Source organism: Lissotriton vulgaris, chromosome 10, assembly GCF_964263255.1.
Source record: "Lissotriton vulgaris chromosome 10, aLisVul1.2, whole genome shotgun sequence".
Classification (NCBI taxonomy): Eukaryota; Metazoa; Chordata; class Amphibia; order Caudata; family Salamandridae; genus Lissotriton; species Lissotriton vulgaris.
In genome coordinates, this window is record NC_141698.1 from 151,410,439 (window position 1) to 151,425,645 (window position 15,207).

Consider the following 15,207-nt stretch of genomic DNA (forward strand, 5'->3'; position numbering starts at 1 on the left):
TTGTGTGGTTCGGTGCAGTTCGACTACCTACTTGCACGACACAGCTCACTACAGCAAGTGCTGAAGGAAGCCAACTCTCCAGCTGACGCACTGACCAGAAGCTGTCATCCTTTTGCCGAGAATCCAGCTCCATTGTTTCTGACTCCCCTTGCGGGGTGTTGGGAAATCGAGTCCAGAGAAAGAGATACAACCTCTCTCCTTCTAATGTATGGAGCTGATTAGAACCTAGAGAAACCTTTGGCAATTCTTAGCAAAACTAAACCTTTGCCAAAGACAGCTCCTACTTCCTCCCTCGTACTAGACCTAGGTTAAGTACACTGGGGTAGGCGTTTTTTAGAAGCACCAGTTGAGTATTTTAGCCTGTGTTATTTATGTATATATTTTTATATATGTCATAGCAACAGACAATGCTATTACAGAATTATTTTATATTTCTGTTTACGCTGTACACATTATACTTCGCATTCTGTCTACCCATTGTAGCAGCTCACCTCTCTTGCATGAGAAAGAAGACTGTTCAATAAACCCTTTTTATTGAAACGCCCGTCTCTCTATTTCTGTGCAAAACTCTGTAGAAACGAAGCATGCATAATTGACTGAGTGAAATAGTTATCTATTGTTTCCACAACTCTGAGAAATTGTTCCGGTTCTAGTGGAAACAAAGTTGTCATGTTTATGCGGTTGTCAGAGACTAATCCCTTATTGCTTACTTGAGAAAGTTTATAGTGACCACTGAGTTAGCTGGCACACACAATTAAGTTTAGTATACTCGATAGAGACATATTGACCTCTGTCCTATGTCAAATCTATAGTGTATATTATTCTAATGCGCAGAGCCTATTGGGAATATAGGAACTACACTACATGGCGCACAATGGTTTGGTAAGGCACTAATTTAATGCTAGATACTGAAGTAACTCAGTCGTGCTTTTTTCAGAGACCCTTTACTCATAATACTCCAATAGACGTCTGGAGTGGGTAAGGGATAATATCCGCCATAGCTAAGTAGGACGAAAAATCCTATGTATAAGCTTTTTGGTTTGTTCAACGTTGAAGGATACAGTGTTCCAAAATATTGTGCACCTTGTCTTTGTTTCCTTGAAACTTTCTCTGGAAACTTTCAGTCAACAAAATGGCCGACAAAGATAATCGCAGGGCCTGTGGAGCTACAGGAGAAAATGCTGATGCAGCTCTTAACTTCACAGGTTTCCAAGAAACCGATGAGAATTCTGTAATAATTCCATCAAATTTAAGGAAAGCCAACCCTATATAACTTATAAAACATGGCCTATCATCAAGAGGTGGTAGAGCAGTTTTTGTGATAGAGGCACAAGAATATCACCAGACAGAGGTATTCTATTAATGGATAATCTACCCAGAAGCAAATCCAGTAACACATGTGTTTTATTTCTACAAAGAAGATGATCAACCAGAGGAATATATCCCTTTCGAGGATATTGAAATTGCACTCACATACCAGGAGCATGAACTCTGGTTTAAAGGCGCCCTAAAACATTTAAATTACATTACCAGGCTCGGTCCACTAGGTAGACCAGGAGCTACATGGTCGGTTTTAGCCGGCTACACACCTCATCCTGACATCGAAGAAATGTCAAATGATGAATTTCTAACTGAACTAAAAGAGTTAATCAAAATCTATAGACAATTGGTTCAATATGTTATATGGACTCTCATAGTCCAACCTGCAGTAGTTATTCCACAACATACCTCTCACCAGGGGAATACAGTAAGAATTACACCACAGACTTTACACTCAGTCACAGGTAAATTACCTGCAAAACGTGAACAAATTCCATTCTGGATAGCTCAAGAAATTACTCAAATCGAAGTAGTATTTCCTAATACTAGCCCTCATGAGCAACACAGAATTTTAACAATCTGTTTACCATTGGGGTATCACACCACATCTGGAGGACTACACCACATGGGGTACAGTCTTTGCTGTAATCTACACTAAAACACATGGTGATCCGTCTATGGCGGTAATACCCGACGTCCTGAAACAGATTCAAAATGAATACCGGGCAGAGTCTGCTTTAAATTTGGGTATGAAATTACTAAAATATTTCAAGCAGGTCTCAGCAATAATATTAGCTAATATTAACAGTGAAGCAGCATCAGTGGCGATCCACCAGAAATTAAGGGAATTTGATGTAACTGAGCAACTACAAGAACTAGCCAGAATATTTGAAAAAATCCTATGAAGAACTAGGCAGAGACAGTTTGGGTGGGAAACCCGTTAAACCACAACTGTCCGAAAGTACTGAAAAGGTCTTTACTAAAAACACTCCTACTCCTTCTAAAAAGAAGTGGGACAATAGTAAACAAACTTCTAAAGAGAAGCGTTCTCATTCCCGAGGTAGGTCTCCTCAAAATAGCCCTCTGAAAGGAAGTATAACCTCAGGAATAGAGATAATTTGAGAAAATCTGATAGATATCAAGATACTGATACACGTTCCTCTCGTACCTTTCAGACTTCGTCACAGAAATCCGAAAGAAGAAGACGGTCAGAAAACAAGGAAGAACGCGTGAAGTCCAAAGACGATCAACACGTTCAGAAAAACAAGAAACCTCAATTTTCCAAAAAGAAGGTAGCAGGTCTAAAAATCAGACATGCAGAGGATCTTGAGGACACAACTCAAGAACGGAGAATGGGCTCAGACAATGTTGGACACCGCAGCAGAATTCACAATGGCTCGCCAGAACCTGAGGTATCTTCTAGAGACAGTGGACTTGAATGAATACATCCAAGTTGAGACTGCAGACACCAGGGTTAGTTCTCCACATAAGTTATATGAAATAACGGTCCGGATGGAGGGAGACATCACACGAAAAGTAAAAGCACTCTTTTGGGAGCGACTCTCTAAGGGTTATGACATTCTTCTAGCTGAACAAGACTGACCACCAAAATCTTTAAGGGAGTGCCCACATGGCGAGGACAGCATTCTCCAACCATATTCCAAATCATTTAAAATATACTTATGCCAGGAAATGGGCAGTAGCCCAAGCACCGGCATAATACAAAAATCTTGTAGGATGAGATGAGGACTCTCCTCACCATGAAATCCAACTAAAAAATCAATCAACTGCACAAAGGCAGTACCCAGTTAAGCAAGAAGCTAAAAAACAGGTCAGGGAGATCTTAGATCAACGTGAATACCAAAGGGTGATTGAAACATGCACCTCATCAATGAACAATCCTTTATTTCCTGTCTCCAAACCAGAAAATGCATATGGTCTAGTATTGGATTACAGACATCTAAACTCTTGTTGCAAAACATTTGCAGTGCAGAATGCACACAGTACGGCATTAATGAATAACATTGTGCGTAGAAAATATAAGACCACATTAGATATTTCTAACGGTTTCTTCTGTCAAAAGATTGCACCAGAAAGTTGGTAATTGACCGCTTTCTCAATTATGGGGACACAGCGTCACTTCTGTCGTCTCCCTCAGGAATTCAAGAATAGTCCTAGGTTATTCTCAGCAAGGGTAACAGAATTACTACAAATCTATGATGACGAGGCATTGTCATATGTCGATGACATCTATCTGACAGATGATGACTTGGACAGGCACTTGAACAGGGTGAACACCATTATATTGGGGTTTGCCCCAGAAGGGTACAAATCCAATTTAAAAAAATCGAGAATTGCCCATCTCAACGTCCTTCTCGTGGGATATGAATTATCAAGTGAAGGCAAAAGCCTGGCAGCCAACTTTTCAGAAAAGTGTTCGCTGCTCCAACCACCAAAAACGCTAAAAAACTTACAGTCAATTCTAGGTTTTCTGAATTTCTGAAGAACTTACATTCTAAATTACGCAGAAAGGGTTAAACCACTATACGAATTAATCAAACCTGATTTTAAAACAGTAAATTGGACACAAAAACACACCAAAATTTTGCGTTCTGTATAAACTGACATGTTAGCAACAAAACATTTGCAAAAACCTGTAACCGTACGCAAATTAGTGATCCGAATAATTCCGGGTCAGTGCGGATTCACCTACTTAACTTTTAACGAAGGTGAAAAAGTACCAATTGCATACAAATCACATTTGTACACACAAGCTGAAATGAAAATCGCTTCCACAGAAAAAATTCTGACAGCTGTTTAAACTGCTGTAGCAAAAGAAAGAGCCCTAGCAGAGGGGAAACGCATTAGGGTCGTAACTCCTGTACCTGCCTTACAGGCAGTGACAAAAGCTAGCATTCCTAATGCTAAAGCTTTACGTCCGAGATGGATACAATGGGTTAATTCTGTTACTGCAACAGATGTTAAATACATTTTTGATCAATATTTGAAAACACAAGCATTTCTACAATACGAACAAGAATGTCCTCTGCCTACTGAAATTCTCCCATATTGACCAGTATGAATGTATAATTTATACTGATGGATTAGTTCAACCTGCTACGGAGGGTAAACAAGCAATAGTGCGGCGTGTGCGATCGTTAAAGGTCGTTGGCGCGATGGCACATTTAGACCAATGGTCACTAAAACTCAATCCTTAGGAGATTGTACAGCTCAGCGAGCTGAACTACAAGCATTCAAGATGGCACTTGAGAAAACGGTTCGCAAATTCCTCACACTTATAGTGTCCAATTCGTTTTATTGTGTTCAATCTTACAATGAATACTTGCAAAACTGGCTTCAAATCGGTTTCAAAGATGCAAAAGGTGGCACAACTATGCATAAAACGCTTTGGCAACAAGTAGTTCAGTTACAAGAAGGACTACAAAACACTCATGTGATACACACGCTGAGTCATCAACATGATGGCCTTCAAGTTGAAGGGAATTCATTGGCTGATGAAGCCGCAAAGGGGCTGTGCAAATGGCTTCCGTAGCTGCAATCACTTGTTCAAAAATGAAAATAGACAGTGAAATAATGCTGGTTGTCAGTGATAAATGCAAAGGCAGCGGGGCAGTGCAGGTTCAGTATACTTGATAGAGACATATTGACCTCAGTCCTATGTCAAATCTATAGTGTATATTATTACAATGCATAGAACTTATTAGGAATATAGGAACTACACTACAAAATTTTATCTTTTATGCTTGTGGTTTGCTCCACATTTGCCTGTAACACATTGGTATGGTTTTATTAAGGCCTTGATTACAAGTCTGGTGGTCCACAGACCGCCAGGCTCACAGAGGTGTACCGTTCACGGTCTCCTGACCACCCTATTACAACAAGGGCGGTTGGGCCGCTATTGCCCTGCCGCAGCTGCCAGTGAACCACCACGATCCCGTCAACTATATTACATGTTTCCTCTTCACCACGGTTTTCCTGGTGGTTCCACCATCAGGAAAACTGTGGCAGAGAAGAAATAAAAGTGGCCCTACAGGCCTCTCTGGTGCATCATGCCCTATGGATGCACTCAGGGGGGCATATGTGTGTGCATACCAGTTCCTGCGCGGCATGGGTTTTACAGTCCATGCTGTGCAGGAACTGTTTTTGGTGTTTCTATTGCGGTGCCCATTTTCAGGGCACCGCCTTGGGAACTTCAAAAACAAAGCCCGTCGGACAGGAGGAAACTCCTAATCTGGCAGGCAGTTTAACCACGGCGTCGGCGGTGCGGCGGCAAGGCAGACCTAACTCTGCACCGCCAAAGACATAATCAGGCCCTTTGACTACCATAAAATGGCAGCTAAGATTACGTTCTAGAATTGTGTTCCGAACACTGGAGTCAGAAGCACCTTATGGTAAAGGTAACACAGCAGTATGTTCTCATAGTCTCTAATGTAATGGTCAAACCGTTTGATCACTTTGGTCCTCCTATTAAAAAGAATATCATTGGTTCAGACTTGTGAAACAAAAATCAATCGCATCTGATCATTTCTAATTCAGGAAACGGGCAGGAAACGTAAGAGTATGTAAGTATCAAACAAAAGTGATAATACAAGATAGTAATTTTAACACACACATTCAAACTGATAATTTAGCCTCAAGTTTATGTTCTCCGACTCTGGGTTAGCATTTAGCAGGGAGTCTGACGGCAGTGTGGCCATTAAAAGACAATTTATGATCGACCAAGTCGCTGCTCCCTTGACTTACTGGAACTAGGAACTACAGATCAGCCGGCAGTAAAGTGCAAAGATAATAAAAATACGCTGCCCGAGCTAAAAAGTTAAAAATAGAACAGTGCAGTCTCAAAGGTGCCAGGGGCCGTAGTGTAAGCAAGGAAAATTGTCACCCAGACTGCAGTTTTGGTAGTAAAATACACCAATAACCAGGGTGCAATAAGTCTTTCGGACCGTTGGGCCCCGGTGCAACTGTACCTGCTGTACCAATAATATGTGGCCCTAGTTTAGAAGTAAACTGTTCACTCTTGCTGATGAAAAAACACCCCAAGCTTTCCTAGATAAATGCCAGAAGGAAACCCGGTGTGCATCAGGTTTATTATTCAGCTAAGGGTGGAGGTGCCCTGATCATTTAAAAATAGCATATTGAACTTGAGTGGGCTTTTTCCATATGTTGTGGATTGATGGTGCTGTCTCTTTTAACAGTGCCCCAAAAGCAGCCAAATGGAGAAAAAGGACAGGGAAATCGCAATATAATATTGATATTACTGCACTTCCGATGTTTTTATTAATGTGTTATAATAGAATGTATACATGGGATAAGGGACCTCCTGCTGTATATTATTAGGACATTGCAAGTCACCGAGGGGTTCCGTGACCATATAGAGGAAGGAAGCTGAAGATCTCTCATAAGGTCATGGAACTCAGAGGAGGCTTGCAATATTCTTAGAATGTATTCTGATGTTTCAGATGTTTCAGGTGACTCACCTTCCCCCTTCCCACAAACTGTTTAGATCCATAGTGTATTGCTTTATCATATGAAGGAGAAGGGATGTTAGCAGACACAAAGAATAAAAGTAGAATCTGTAGTGCAAAATGTAACACTTCATAAAGCATTTAGCTACTGGTTCCAAAAAGATACTAAAATCAGTTGACTGTAAGTCAGATTTTTTTTTGGAAGCTGTAGCTTAGAATCTGTAAAAACAAGCATAAAGATCATATCTTTCCTGCAATTACCTAAAGCATGCAAAACATAAACGTGGCACCATAAAAATCTTCTCATTCTCCTAGACCTATTGGCAGCTTTCGACATGGTTGACCACAAACTTCTCATTAAGGTGCTTCAAGAAAGGGCAGGTCTAGATGAGGTGGTCCTACACTGGTTCTATTCCTTCCTTCACAACCGCACCCAACGAATACAAACTTTGCTTCCGATTTACACCCTGTCAGCAGGGGAGCTCCCCAAGAATCAGTGCTCTCTCCCCAACTTTTCAACATTTACATGGAACCACTCACAACCTTACTCAGAAAAGCCAACACCCCCTTCCATCTATACGCAGACGACACACAGATCAATCTGAAAATCCACCTCTATTGAGGACATCCAGAGACTCAATGAAACGCTGAGAGAAGTCCAACACTGGCTTTCAAGTAAGCACCTAAAACTTAACCATGACAAAGACCGAAATACTCCTCATCTCTAACAAAGAAGAGAACCCCCAAATTGCGGTATAGGCTAACAGCGATTGATGCACTCAACGGGAACCTCACCCTGGCGGACTCTGTAAAATCAATAGGTATAACGCTAGACCCGAAATTGGACATGACCAAACATTAAGAACTCTGCCAAAAGCACCTTCCTTAACCTAAAGCTACTGAACAAAATTAAACCTTTCATCCCATCCAAGGACCTCAAGCAAGCCAATCAAAGAATTGGTGTTGTCTAGATCAGACCATGGAATCGCAGCTCTCTCAGGTACATCAAAGTCACACCTTGCTCACTTCACAACAACTGTAAACGTAGCATCCAGAATGGTCACAGGAGTGAAGAAATTCGACCACATCTTACCTGCACTCAGAGAACTAAAATGGTTCCCTGTTGAAATGTGTGCTTGTTTCAGAACAGCTTGCCTCATGCACAAAGCCTTTCACACAGGCAAACCTGAATACCTGGCCTCCAAACTCAAAATAGCCAGACCGACCAGGACCATCAGGAGATGAACACACTACTACTCATCCCGCTGAAAGCTCGCAAACAAAAAAACACGACCCGGTCCTTCGCGGCTAACGGACCCAAAATCTGGAACTCTATCCCCCCCACATCAGAACCATCACCTCTTTTTTAAAATTCAAAGGACAGCTCAAATCTTTTCCTAGATCGCTCCCTAGCGAAGGAACAGGAGCTGGAGAAGCCCTGATGACATTACTACCTGGAAGGGGAGCGCGGGCCAAGAATATGACACTTTTAGAAGGCATTCCAAGTGTTCAATGCCCCTGGTTGCACAACCCGCTGAAACTCTCCACCCATGTTCTATACTTTTACTGTATTTTATAATCTTTTGCAGTACGACTGTTGTAAAGCGCTCCGATACCCGCGGGTCTAGCCAACGCTATATAAAACTTCAGAATAATAAAATGATAAATAATAATAAATAAATAAATAAATAAGTATATCATAAGAAGAAAAACTGTTCAATTTTTCTTGTTTAAAACTGCATCTGTAATTATGTTTAATGGCCTTCCTCTCACTCTGAATTGCTTGCTCTAGCATCAAGCATTGTCACGTCATAAGTCAACTGTAATAACCCTCTCACAAGTAGCCTGTAGTAAGCACATTTTAGACTTTTTTTACACGGATTGCAGGCTTACATTCATTATATTGCTAATTCTGCTGTGCTGCAATGCTTTCAGCAATGAACATATTATGCTTGCACTATGTTACTTGCTCTGTTTTAATGCATATCTGTGGAACCTGGGAAAAGTGAAGTGTGACCAAGAGTAATTCTAACTGATTGTAAGTACACATCTGCAGGGAGTGGTATAGTTAATGAAGTAAAGGTTAGATGCATAACTATAGTTATGTGTTCTTCTGTAATGTTAAACTCGAGTGTGGGATTGATTTCCAGACAGTGCCGCTCAGAAAGAGTAGGGCTTGTCTCTTTCTTTTGTGAGATATGCTGTCTAAAATAATACACTAACTCGCAGAAATGTAAGGTAAAATAAATTCACTTTACACACCACATGCACATAAAAACAACCCAACATATCTCCCCATCTCACCAAACATTTACCTGAAAACACATAGCCCCACTAATGACCACACCTAACTGTCATTGTACAATCTACCATAAAGTAACTAGAATAAATGTTTTTTTGGGGGAGATTACATGACTATTCACAGTAACCAACAATAAGCACCGGATTAGCCACTAACCTTGGAGTCTAGAGTAGGGTGCTACTCGCCATAAGCGCCTCAACGCCCTGTCAGGGGTAGGAAGCGCTATATACATACAATTACAATATGGCTCCAGAGGTCTTGTGTATTCAAAATTCATGTCTTATCACACACTTATCTCATTTGGAGTGCTCTTGTCTCTGAGGCATACAATAACATTCCAAACATAGAGCGCAGGGGCCATAAAGCTGGTCTTTTCACCTTGAGGTTGTAAAAGGTGATGTATTTATCTGTGTGTACAACAATCTAATCGCAGATTCTCGGACACGCCCTTTCACAACTGCGTTGTTTTTTAGTAAATGGTGTAGCATTCGAAAAGCAATGATGTACGCATTCCAGGCCACAGATGAAAAGATTACTCACTTTGACCTTTGGCAATGACTTAAAAAGGGCAACATGTTTATGAAGAAGGTGTAGCCTGTGGAAATGTTCTGCGCTGTGAGTTATTAAGTCAGAATGTGTTGCACTATCCCAGGGTAGTAAACTACGCCTGCCACTTCTGAATTCAGGTAAAAAACCTGGAAGGCATAAATGGCTATTTTAGCATATAAATGTGAGCTTTTATGAACCTAACAAGACATATTTTACTCAATGGCGAAATGCGCCAACCTACCATCATGAAACGCCATAAACTTACGAATGCCCTTTACATTTGTAATTTACACCTCTTTAGTCCGGGAAATCGTACGCAGCTCCAAAATAAATGTAATGTAGTTAGTATTCACAAACAGTTTCAAGCGCCTTTCACACATTTTACAACACTTTCATCACGCCTAAATTTTTGTTTTTTAAAAGGCTGCTAAATTGTTAATTGCACCAATTATGACAGCTTTTACAGAGCGGGTGTAGGATCAGGTTAAGGAAAAAACTTTCAAAAGAAAAGAGAAAACGATAAAAAAAGGTAAAAAGAAAAAACGGCAAACAATAAAGTGCAAACAAGTAGAGTTTAGAAAAACATACTAAGGTGTATATGATTTGCACCTGTTTATTCTCACATGTGAAAAATGCAACGCGAGAATAGGATACATTTGCGAATAAACCAAGTCAGGTCCGTGTGTTTTATGAACGATACTAAAAGGCTGCTACATACACAGGTATGTTGGGTAAGGAAAATATATATATATTTGTGTCTACTTATCAAAAGCTTTATAAGATTGTATTGCGTTTAGAAAAACATGTGAATTTTTTTTGCAGTCAAATATCAAAATCCAGTATTTGTGTTTACAGTCTTCTATGCCTAATCAGGAAACTAGCTGTTTAAGCAGATAGAGAAAACAAGTGATTTGGTTGATCAAAGATAGCCAGTAACCCAATTTATTACATAAATTATGTAGTACCTTGGTAGATAGGTCAGATCAGATTTAATCAGACACAAAGGCCATGATTACAAGTAAAGCAATGATTGCTTACCTGTAATTGCATTTCTCCATATCCAACTCTCACTTAGATTAATAACTGCAGTGGGGGCTCCTGTGCCTCTGAGACACTCCCCCTAAAGCATAAAAGAACCTCTCTTATTGCTTTCGGTTTAGTTTCATACAGTTGGTGTGGCACGACAGGGGTGATAGAGACAGAGTAATTAAGATAAGCAAGAGTAGGATTTGGAGCAAAGAAATACAGGTAACGCATCACCGTATTTTCTCATCATCTCTCTCACCTAGATACACTACTTCAGTTAAAATACATACAAGCTAATAAAGCCAGGACAACTGATCATTCTGCTTAATCAGGAATATATTTTCGAACAAGACTTCAACCCAGGCAGAACCTTTCATCCCCCAAAAAATTCCACTGCAGGACCCTGCCTGACTCTAGAGTGTTTACGAAATGTGGACAGAACAACCCATGTGGCCTCCCTAAAAATCTCACCCAAGGATGCTCCATAACACTCTGCCAAAGAAGTCAGTATACCTCTAGCAGACCTGCCTTTTAACCCCTAGAGGCGGCAGGCAGTGAGTGAGACAAGCGGCGTCAAGCGGCTCCCCGACCGCACATGTGAGCACTTGTGAGTACTTGTGACCTCCGTTACAGTGTTTACAGAACCAGCTGGAAACCCGTACTGCAGTGGCAAGTGCGGCAGCCATTAGCAGGTGGACGCATTGAGTATTTGCCTTTGTTCGGATAGTGGAGGTGGCCCGATTAGATCAAGTGCAGCCTGCATCCACACCAAGTGTGCCCACTTGCCCTCCTTATTCACTTATTCACTCTCACTTCAACTGCTACTTGCCACCTGCCATCTGCCATCTACAGCTGTAATCTGGGGTGTGCTTCATATTGCCTCGCATCGTCTCACTACTCCCCTGCCTCTCCATTTGCCACCAAAGTAGGTGTGGGAGAACGAGGCATTGGCACTGGAGATTTGGTTATAAGGCAAATTCACAGCCTGCTGGGAGCCCGCCTTGAGTTCCGTGGAGGAGCAAATCTCAGGCAGCAGCAGCAGAGCGATTGGTCTTTTAATTTGTTGCACAATCTAAGATTCACTACTGTGTCACGTTATACCATGCTCTGTTGTAATTGTGCCTTAGGTTTGAATTGTCACCACTTGCTCGTTCTGTTAAGGAGGAAGACACTTCTTGTTCTACAAAGTGGGCATTAAGAGGTACCTTTCCCTCCCATTAAGAGGAAGAAATAAATACAGCAATCAACAATTCTAAATAAAATAAAAATAAAACAAGCAGGAGATATCCAGTCTCTCAAATCATCTATGGTCCGTATATATTTGGGAATCTGGCAAAAGTCCCCAACAAAATGTGATTTTATGAAAGATCCAACTGGAGCCATGTTAATGTTAATAACCAACTCATGCGGACTCCAAAACCCAATTAAGCCAATGAGCTAATCAAGTAAATCAAGTACAACATCCGTTAATCAAGAAGGGAACTCGACCAGTATGAGATAGAGGTGGAGCTAATGTCAAATTTAATTGAAGAACTAGGCAACCAATGGGGTCAAATAACGGACTTAGAGCTGCTAACTATTCCCCTAACTACACATTTGCAACAAGAGGTCCCAAACTGCATGGGGCAATTGATGGGAGATACTCAGCAGCTATTAACAACAGGGCTGCCAATGCCTTTCGAAGTGCAAGTAAATGTAAGAAAAGCCAACGGTGTAGGGGATCCAATTAGTCAAGCCCAAACAACCCAGCCCCAGCAAGAATCTCCAAAAGAAGGGGTCAACTGGGATAAAATCACAAGGGACGATAAAATCCTGCCTAATCACCAGCAATAGGATTATAGTCTGACTACAATTAATATTTTCCAAAAGTTGGACCAGGAGAATTCTAAACAATGTGGATGAATATATCAGGAAACCAGAAACCTTGCAGCGTTGGAGTACTCCTTGTCAAAAAGATGAACGGAACAGTAGGCTACAATTTACTGGTCTACATGATAAGTGGCATGTTGGACTTGGCCCTTTTGGCAGGTTCACCCCAGAACTTTTTGCACTCTCCTTTTTTTCTGTAACCTGGTGTTGGTGATTTTAGGCCTCCGAGCACTTTAGCACTGTGGTCCAGTGTAAGTGTGTGCACTCTCTGTGTATGTGTGCTGAGACTGGCCTGCCCTCCCATAGGAATGCATGGGGGATGTGTGTCCATGGTAATTCCTGTTATGAGAGGAGTGCAGGGGCTAGTTTGGTATGTATGAACTTGTGAGGATAAATGCTGTGCAATGGTGTGCGCAGATTTATGGTGACTGGTGGAGAAATGCCAGTTTTAGAAGTTGGAATTTCTGTGTACTGTGTGTCTGCCTGCCTGATGTGAATTGCCTGTATGGCTTGTGATTGACAGGAGTTCGATGATGTGGGTGGCTCCAGGAGCCAGGATGAGTCTGCACAGTGGTGAATAGGGAGATCTGCATATAGAGGGGAGGGAGGAGTCGCACTTGGGACCTGAATAGGACTGTGCCTTCCCTCCACAATCCCGGCTCCACCCCTGTGGTGCGTCTAATCACTGAGCCCCCACCTGACAAAGGAGGGAGGAGCTGAGCAAAACAAAGTGCTCCAAAGCTCCCCTATACCAGTTCTGACTGGAATTCCCCCAGCCCTGTGCTGTGACACAAAGGGTTTTATTAATATAAATGTCGAGGCTGTGTCCCCATAAAGATGTTCAGTCTTTGGTGCTGTTCCTGTGGGGCGTGCTGCTGCTGGGGCCCAGGGAGGGGCAGCTAGGAGGGCTTGCCTCCCTGGCCCTGCATTGCCCCTTGATGCCTGAAATGACTTTCTCTTTATCCCCCCCCCCCTTAGCAGCATTCCTTAGCTCCCTATGAGCGCTATCTTTTTAATTTGCCCAGCTGATGGAGAGCGTGGGCTTCGCAGCGCACAGCTGCAGCCCCTTGTGGGAGGGAATCCCCAGCGTAGGGATTCCCCCGCCTTGTGCCTATTGCGGGTGCCCACCCCGCTTATTTCTTTGCTTACAGGTGGGCATTCTCCGTGGCCCTAGTGGGTGCCCCCCCGCTTTATGATATTTTAAGGAAGAGCAAGCCTACCCCTCCCTGCTGCAGAGAAATGAGATCTCTGTCGCCGCCCGCGACAGCATGGTTGTGGTCGGGACCGGAAGAAGGGGAGCCACGAACATGACGCCAGTGATCAGGGCTCCCGTATGCCGGGGAGAATCCTTCCTGCGCCCAGAGAAGCCCCGGGTCTCAGGAGGGGACCTGGGTGAAGAAACCAAAGAATCCAGGCGGGAGCCCACCCCAGGCTGTACATTAGGAGAGTGAAAGAATCCAGGTGGGAGCCCACCCCGTGCTGGAGAAGTCCACCAAGAGAGGAAGGCAGTGTGGTGAGCAGGGCTCCTGTGATTGGGAGGGAGCCCCGCTTGAGGCAGAGTCCTTGAGGAGCAGAAGCTCCCCAGACACCGCCGAGCCTGCCCCTGCCGCACTAAAGAAGTAGACGGCAGGAAAGAGGCTGCGTGCAACCAGCCGGGGCTCCCGTGAGTTTAGGGGAGCCCTGCGGTGCCGACCAGAGGACATCCAGGAGATGGAGCCGCCTCCTGGAAGAAGACAACCGCAGAGAGCCGGTAAGAGGGGACTCGAGGGTGTCCCCTTTTGTTTGCTTGATGAGCGGACCCGCCGTTGCGGGCCGCTCCCATGAGAGGGGCAGTGTCTATTTTGTTATAGGCCCCAGGGGGGCTTGGGGGCACTTCTGGTGTGATGTGTCCTTAAAAGGGCCAGAGGGGCCCATGCTTCTCCCTGTTTTGGACCCAGAGTCTGAGCGGTCCCGCCAGGAGAGCGGGCCGCTCCAACGTTGCTGGCATTGTTTGTTTAGAGCCCCGTGTGGCTCCAGCATGGTGTGCATGTTTATTCTAACCAAGTCACCCCCACAGGCATAATTGTCCTTAGAGCCTTGGTTGCTCCAACCGTGGCACATTGAATCAAAGGGCACAGTGGTTCCATGCCTCATTGGATATTTACAGCTGCCCAGCAAGTAGTGGGAAGCTGCAACGTTTAGGCCGCAATTCTTTGGGGGCATATTGTTAAGTTAGGAGTGAGATGCACTCCTTTGCCCCATTTTTTCTCAGCTGCCCAGCAAGTAGCGGGCAGCTGCAACATTTAGGTCTGCGCAGTTGCGCACCCTTGACTTCCGTTGCATAGGCAGCGAGCCCTGACTGTTGGACATAGGGCATTTGAGCCCCTTTTTGAGATGGCCAGTTAGGATTATAGGGTGCCAGTCCCTAATATGAGTTATAGGGTACTAGGAAATGTAATGTACGTAGTATGATTTACGCACCCTGGTTTATACCTCTAACTGGGGTGTGATTTATACCCCTAAGGTGAGTTATGCTTAGGAGGTTAGGGTCTAATGTGTTTAGACTTGTGAGAGGAATGCATAATGTGTTTATGCTGGTGAGGTTGGCGCAGAATGTAATTTGCGCCTGATGTAATGCTGTGCATAATGTAGTTTATGTTACAGGCTGATGCTAAG